The sequence below is a fragment of the Canis lupus genome, chromosome 6 (assembly GCF_003254725.2).
Source record: "Canis lupus dingo isolate Sandy chromosome 6, ASM325472v2, whole genome shotgun sequence".
NCBI classification, from domain to species: domain Eukaryota; kingdom Metazoa; phylum Chordata; class Mammalia; order Carnivora; family Canidae; genus Canis; species Canis lupus.
The window spans coordinates 63409424-63417216 of NC_064248.1; the positions used below are offsets into that span (position 1 = coordinate 63409424).

At 41.0% G+C, this 7793-nt stretch overlaps 1 pseudogene; it reads right to left on the reverse strand.

Moving 5' to 3' along the window:
• Positions 1-3903: 3903 nt before the first annotated feature.
• LOC112640990 (60S ribosomal protein L9-like) lies at positions 3904-4474 on the reverse strand (annotated as a pseudogene).
• Positions 4475-7793: the final 3319 nt, after the last annotated feature.

Consider the following 7793-nt stretch of genomic DNA (forward strand, 5'->3'; position numbering starts at 1 on the left):
TTAAATGGAAAGCCACCTATGGTGTGCTTAATAGAACTAGAGACATTTTCCAGCAGGGTTGGGGTGAGATGAAGTGATGATTTATAACCTGACATGTGAGAGACTGCAAATAAAGCAGGAACAAGATCAGGAATCCACATATGCAGTGGTGTGGAGAAAGGGTCAAATGCCCTCTTCCTGTTAAATATATAGAGACTTTGGCATATTGGCAATGCTCACTAGCTTTTCCCTGGGACTCTTCCAGTTTTGTGTTATTTCTGAAAAAAAATGTGTGGAATTGTTTTCATTCGCTTAAAAAGACCCCAACTGCTTATCTTCTTGTTATGGGAAAGTATAAGTGTCCTGTGTTAGCTAGATGGCCTTTCAAGCTTAAGATTGATGCAAAAGTAGTTTTACCACAGCACAGTTTTTCATTAGAAAAGAGAAAGTGGTGTGGGTGGATGAAGGATGTCAGACAGATCATGTCTTTTTCTTAGAGAGGGTTCCCATAACAGCAGATAAATTGGTCTGAAAATAGCTAGCAGCCATTTCTTTATGTAAAACTCAGGTTAAAAAAAAAAGGTTCACATATGTAAGGTTATACTATGGAATTTAAGAGGGGATAAAGGGAATGGCAGTCATGTTCTGCTTTGTAAGTGGATCCTAGACAATTCATGTCCTGGAGAAGATGGATCTCTGGACCTCAGGCTTCCTGCAGATCAGAGTGTGAGAGCACAGGGACCCACCGACAGGCAAGAAAAACTTCACAGCCTCTCTGCAGTTGTCTGGAATTTCCCAGAGAAAGCAAAAGACAAGGCTAAATATAGTCTTTCACCTTGAAATGCCATAAAGGTAATAAAAACAGGGTTATGATAGGTTGGTTTGCAATGCTCCCACTTGACATTTTATGTGAGTTTCCAAGCAACAGAGCTTTCCTGAAATCAGTAAGTAGGGAAGTGAGTGATGAGCACAGAAGGTACAGCCATGGAGGTGCCCACACAGCTCTGGACAGCAGACACTGCCTGTCGCATCTCCCTAGCCTAACTCCCTCCCCACCACGCGGCCTCTTCACGCTGGACCCTCAGAAGCAGCAGAAGCCCCAGCACCAAATAGCAGTTCTATCAGTAGCCTGTCCTTGGCTCATCGTTACCTGACCATACAGAAGTTTCTGCCCTGATTTACCTAGGAACCATCCAATGTTAGAGGGAAAATAGGTTCTATCTTAATTTTCTTCAATATTTGTAATATTTGTATAAAGCAGTTCATTATATTGAGGAGCCCCAAGTTATTATTCAACTTTTGGGACACAGCTCTCCCTATGCATATAGCCCGTAGATCTTGACAAAATTTCTGGCTCTAGTTTTGAGTTTCAAGACATTAAATTATTATAATTAAAACTTATCAACTGAGTTTTCTTTCTCAACTAATCTTTTTTTTTTTTTTCTTAAAGATTTTATTTATTTGGAACGCCTAGGTGGCTCAGTGGTTGAGCATCTGACTTCGGCCCAGGGCGTGATCCTGGAGTCCTGAGATCGAGACTCCCTACATGGGGCCTGCTCCTCCCTCTGCCCATGTCTCTGCCTCTCTCTCTGTGTCTCTCATGAATAAATAAATAAAATCTTTTTTAAAAAAGATTAGTTGATGGCCTTTCTGAGAAAGAGAGTGCACAAGTGGGGAGGAGAAGGACAAGTGGGCTCCCCACCGAGCAGGGAGTCAGATGAGGGGATTGGTCCCAGGACCTTGAGATCATGACCTGAGATGAAGGCAGATGCTTAACCCACTGAGCCACGCAGGTGCCCCTCTTTCCCAACTAATCTTAACACATAATGCTTTTTACTTCTTTTATTTTTTTCTGTTGAAAGAAATGTCTATTAAACAAAAGAAAATAACATAACTTTTCCAGTCTGGGTTAACAATTAATATGGTGCGTAGGTGCCTATCAATACACTTGTTTGTACTAACATCATAAAAACATACAAGTTCACACAAATGGGCTAAGGAAAGTAAAAACTATGTAAAGACTGCCTGACAGGGAAGTAATCCACATTTCCAGGAGGCCTACTGTAATAAAGTCAAATGCTAAATATATGAAGATTTATGGCATGTTAGCACATTATTACCACTCGTTATATTGCTAAGTCAGTCACGGAAAGTCAGTTCAGGGCCAGAAGGAAGTCAGTCCGTGGACACACTTAGCCTTCAGTTTGAAACTCTTGTACCTGCCATAGTCACAGAAACCTTTGAGCGCTGGAAGGTCAGCGTCTACTGGACGTTAACCGTAGGACGTCAGCAGATGTTGGCTGAGTAAGAACTTAGTAACAATTTTCTGTTTAGACAACTTGTCCAAGTTTTCTGTAATTGTCTTTATAATCCTACTATTATGAATTTTGCCTGTTGAAGAAATCATTTAATGACATTACCGAAATGGACGTTGTCTGGTAAGTTTTCAGAGAATGAGATAAAATTCCAAAAATGTATTTCAGGGTGGAATTTGATATGTTTGGTGTTCTCCTTCCTTCTCAGGGACACATCTAGCTGTCTCAAGGGACAGGTGGCACCCAAGAGCCACATAGGACAGGAATACTCAGACTACTCAGACTGGTGCTCTATACTTCTGAGGTGATAATGGAACCCAACTAAGAAGCCCCAGCACCTCACCCTGAATCCAGTTTAAGTCTTAGCTTCTCTCCCCGGTTTGTCATCTTGCTAGTTCTTCCGGTTTAGAAACTCTTCCAACTAGCGGCTTCCTTCTTCTTCCTTCTTCCATACTCACCATGTTTTGTCCCCTATTCTTTGGTCTTGGCAGTTAACCTCTCCTGCTCAGCCCAGAATCACTCCCATAATGTCCCCCTGAAGGCAATGCTGTGACATATCCAGGAGATCTCTGCCAACCCCTGAGTTTCCTTCAAGACTTTACTTTCTTAGAGTAATTTTAGGTTCACAGCAAAATTTAGAGGAGGGTACAGAGATTTTCTATATACCTTCCTGCCCCCCCACATGCATGGCTTCTCCCATTATCAACATCCCCCACCAGAGTGGCGTATTTGTTACAATGGGTGAATCTGCACTGACGCATCATCATCATACAAAGTCTGTGGTTTACATTAGGGCTCACTTTCTGTGTGTGTGAACATTTGACACACAATATTACATTACTTTCAGGTGACATAGTGATTCAACTTCTCTCTGTGTCATGCTATGCTCGCCAGAAGTATAGCTACCACCTGTTACCACACGACCCTGTCACAATACCATTGTCTGTATTCCCTCGCTGCACCTTTTATTTCCATGATTTATTCATTCCGTAACTGGAAGCAAACCTGTATCTCCCACTCCTCTTCACCCATTTGCCCATCCTTCCGCCCCCCGCCCCCTTGTATAATGACATGTATCGTATAGAGTGTTTCAGTCAAAATCCTCTGCAATCCACCTATTCATCCCTTTCTCCACATTAGCCCCTGGACATGACCATATCCATGGTTTTGCTATTCCAGAAGGACATGTAGTTGGAATCATACATATAGTATGTGGCCTTTCGTGTGGACATAAGTTTTCAATTCTTTCGGGTAAATGTCAAGGAGCACAGTTGCTGGATCATGTGGTAAGAATATGTTTAATTTTGTAGGAACCTGCCAAACTGTGTTCCAAAGTGACTTTACATGTTGCATTCTCACAACTAATATACGAGAGCTCCTGTTGCTCTACACCCATCAACATTTAGTGTTGTTGATTTTGGCCATTCTAGACAGGTGTGTAGTAGTATCTCATTGTACTTTTAATGTGCATTCCCCTGATGACGTATGATGTGGAGTATCTTTTCATATGCTTTTAAAAAAATACAGAGCATTTATTATATCTTTAATATATCACACATAGGTCTCAGGAATCATCTACCATTTTTGTTTCTGTTCCTTAACTTAAAAGTTATTCATCAGCCTGCTGAACTATTCCTTTTTCAGAGACATAGATCCATCCCCAAATTTTCTGATATCCTTGTTTTCAACTGTTGTGGCTTGCTGAATCAAAGAAGCTGAGTTTGATATAAGTTCAATGTTGTTTCCTTACAGAATTAACTCATCTTTCTGGGCACTGGATACTGAACAAAAGCAATGCCTGGCCTCATCTGAACCCTGAAGATGTATTTTTCATCCAAGAAATTTTGGACTTCAATAAGAGACGTGTTCTCCTGCATAATTACGTTGATGGGGAAGTGAGCATACATAGACCTCATCTTATAAAGAAAGCCCCGTGTAGCACCCTTGATCATATTTTGTAATGACTACAGAAAATGTGAACAGTAACCAATTCCTTTCTGTTTTTCCACCATTTGTCAGCCAGAGCCTCTTCTTTTTCTATCCAAGAAGACTGAGTTTTATAGTGATGTGCTTGAAGTCCTTCTGCAGGGTTCTTTGGGAATCTTCACAGTAACTGTGTATCCCTTCCGAGGGATGTCGACATTTTCTGGAATAGTTTAGTTGCTGAGACTGGTCTTCATTCCCATACCCAACGTGGCAAAGAACTCATATGTTTATTTGTCATCTCTAGGTCTTCTTTGGTTAGATGTCTGTGAAGGTGTGAAGGTATTTGGCTCATTTTAAACTAGGTTGTTTATTTTCATATTGTCAGGTTTTAAGAGATCTTTGTATATTTTGGGTAATAGTCCTTTATCAGATGTGTCTTTTACAAAGGTGTGCTCCCAGTCTCTGGGTTGTCTTCTCATTTTCTTAACACTGCCTTCACAGTTTTGGGAGCACCTGGCTGGCTCAGTCAGTGGAGCATGTGGTTCTTGATCTTAGGGTTGAAACATTGAGCCCCACATTGGGTGTAGTGATTACTCTAAAAAATAAAAATGAAAAATTAAAATAGTCACCCTTCTTGATAATATTCAGAGAGTAGAAGTCGTTTTGTCTTCTTTTCTTTTTGGGAGAGAGAGAGAGAAGAGGGGCAAAGAGAGAGAGGGAGAGAGAGAGAGGATCTTAAGCAGGCTCCATGTCCATTGTGGAGCCTGACATAGGGGTCGATGTAGGGCTCAGTCTCACAACCCTGAGGTCATGACCTGAGCTGAAATCGAGTCCAACTGCTTACTGACTGAGCCACCCAGGTGCTTCCAGAAGTTTTTAATTTTAACAAAGTGCAGCTTATCAATGATTTCTTTCACAGATTGTGCCTTCGATTTATATTTAAAAGTCATTTCCATGTCCAAGGTCATCTAGATTCTCTCCAATATGATATTCCAGTAGTTTTATAGTTTGTGCTTTATATTTAGGTTTATGATCCATTTCAAGTTAATTTTTGTGAAGATGTAAGGACTATGTCTAGATTAATTCCTGGTAGTGAATAAATTGTTATCTGGCTAGATCACTTAAGAATAAGAAAAATGGAAGTTTTTATTTTATCTTCAGTATTTCTTCTCTGATGCTCTTCCTTTCTTTATGTAAATCTGAATTTGTGGTCTGTATTATTCTCCTTTTTTAAAGAACTTCTTTTAACATTTCTTGTAGGCAGGTCTAGGGTAATACATTCCCTTCATTTTTGTTTGAAGAAATCATTATTTCTCCTTTGGTTTTAAATGCTAATTTTGTAGGGTTCAGAATTCTAGTATGTTTGGCCTAGGCAGATGGTCTAGCATGATTTCTGAGGAAATGTCAAATACAATTCTTATCTTTGTTCCTCTTTAGCTAAGATGTCCCCCCTCTCCTGGCCCTTTTAAGGATTTTTTTTCTTCACTTTTGATTTTCTGTCATTTGAAAATGGTCTGCCTACATGTAGGTTGTGGTTGTTATTATTTATTTATTTTTTGCATGTATCCTGCTTGGGGTCTCTGAGTTTCCCAGGGAATATGGTTTGGTATCTGACATGAACTTGGGAAATTCCCATTCATTATTGTTTTAAATATTTCTTCTATTCCTTTCTCGATTTTGTCTCTTTCTGGCATTCTCATTATACTTATGTTACACCTTTTATAGCTGTCCCACAGTCCTTGGATAGTCTCTTCTATTTTTTCCAATCTTTATTCTTCGTTTCTCAGTTTTGGAAGTTTCTGGTGATATATCATCAAATTCAGAGATTCTTTCCTCAGCCGTGTCCAGTCTACTAATAAGAGCCCATTAGGGCAGCCCAGGTGGCTCAGCGGTTTAATGCTGCCTTCAGCCCGGGGCCTGATCCTGGAGACCTGGGATCAAGTCCCACGTCAGGCTCCCTGCATGGAGCCTGCTTCTCCCTCTGCCTGTGTCTCCGCCTCTCTCTCTCTCTCTCTGTCTCTCATGAATAAATAAATAAAATATTTTTTTTAAAAAAAAGAACCCATCAGAGGTGTTCTTCATTTCTTTTATAGTGTGTGTGTATGCGCGTGTGTGTGTTTCTCTAGCTTCTCTTTTTGATTCTTTCTTAGGATTTCCATCTCTCTGCTTACATTGCCCATCCATTCTTTCATGTTGTCTGCTTATCTGTTAGAGCCGATCCTAGTTGTTTTAAAGTCCCAGTCGGATAATTCCAACATCCCTACCACGTCTGGTTTGGCGGTTTGCCCTGTCTCTCCAAAACGTTTTTTTTTGGCTTTTACTATGCCTTGTAATTTTTTTCTTGATAACTGGACAAGATGTACCCAGTAAAAGGATCTTCTGTAAATAGGTCTTTAGTAATGTGTGAGGTGTAGAGAGAGAGGGAGTGTTCCACAGTCCTATGGTTAGGTCTCCATCTCTTAGTGAGCATATGTGTCTGGAGTTTGAACTACACAAGTATTGCTCATGTGTTGTTTTTTCTTCACCTCCACCCCTTTAGGTGAGACAGGATGGGCTATCTGGAGCTGGGTATGTCTCTTCTCCCAGGCCAGTTAGGCTCTCATAATACCTCAGCAGGTTAGTTTCTGGTTAATTAGTTTCCCCTGTGGGCAGGTCTTGTTGAGAATGGAGAGCTCTGGGGTATTTCAAAATGGTTCCATTTCCTTCCTCCCTGCCGGAAGCCTAAGGGGATTTTTCTTGGCTACTTACTGTGAGTACCTGGTCAAGTTCTTGGGAATAAAACCCACAAAAGTTTGAGGCCGTCTCCAAAACTGGGTTCCCCTGTAGATTTTAACTCTCATACTTGCCCACGTTGAGCCTTTTATACTTCACTAATTACAGGTCAGGTTTTCCTACCCTGGCGCTGGGGCCCATGGCGGTGTCTGCTCAAGAGTCTCTGCTCAGGTAAGCTGTGACTTCCTGTATTTGCCCATCTCTCCAATATTAGGGACAGTGGTTTGCCTTGTCCCCCCTCTATTATATATTCAGGAAGCATTGTTTATTTTTCAGTTTGTTCAGCTTTTTACTTGTTGGGACAGAATCGTGATTTCCAAGCTCCTTACGTACAGAACTGGAGACTGTGCTCCTGGGTTTCTTGCCCTGGCTGGAGAAATTTGTGAGTCTCCAGGCTCCCTGGGGCCCAGGTGAGATAGTATGTGGTATATGTGGCCTTCCCCCTGACCAGCCAGACCTAGGGAAAACACTTACATGTTAGAGAATGTTCCCAGCTCAGACAATATGGGGTCCTGCCCGGGATGACTTTCTGGCTCTATGAATTTACTACACCAGGTACTTTGTAGAGGTGGAATCATATTTGTTGTTTTGGGACTGGCATACTTCACTTAGCATAATGTCATTAAGGTTTATATGTGTTGTACAAAGTATCAGAATTTCCTTCCTTTTTAAGGCTGAACACTATTCCATGTATGCATGTACCACATTTTGTTTATCCATTTATCCCACTTTGGACTTTTGGGTTGCTTCCATCTTTTGGCTTTTATGAATAATGCTCTATGTACAGGAGAGTACAAATAT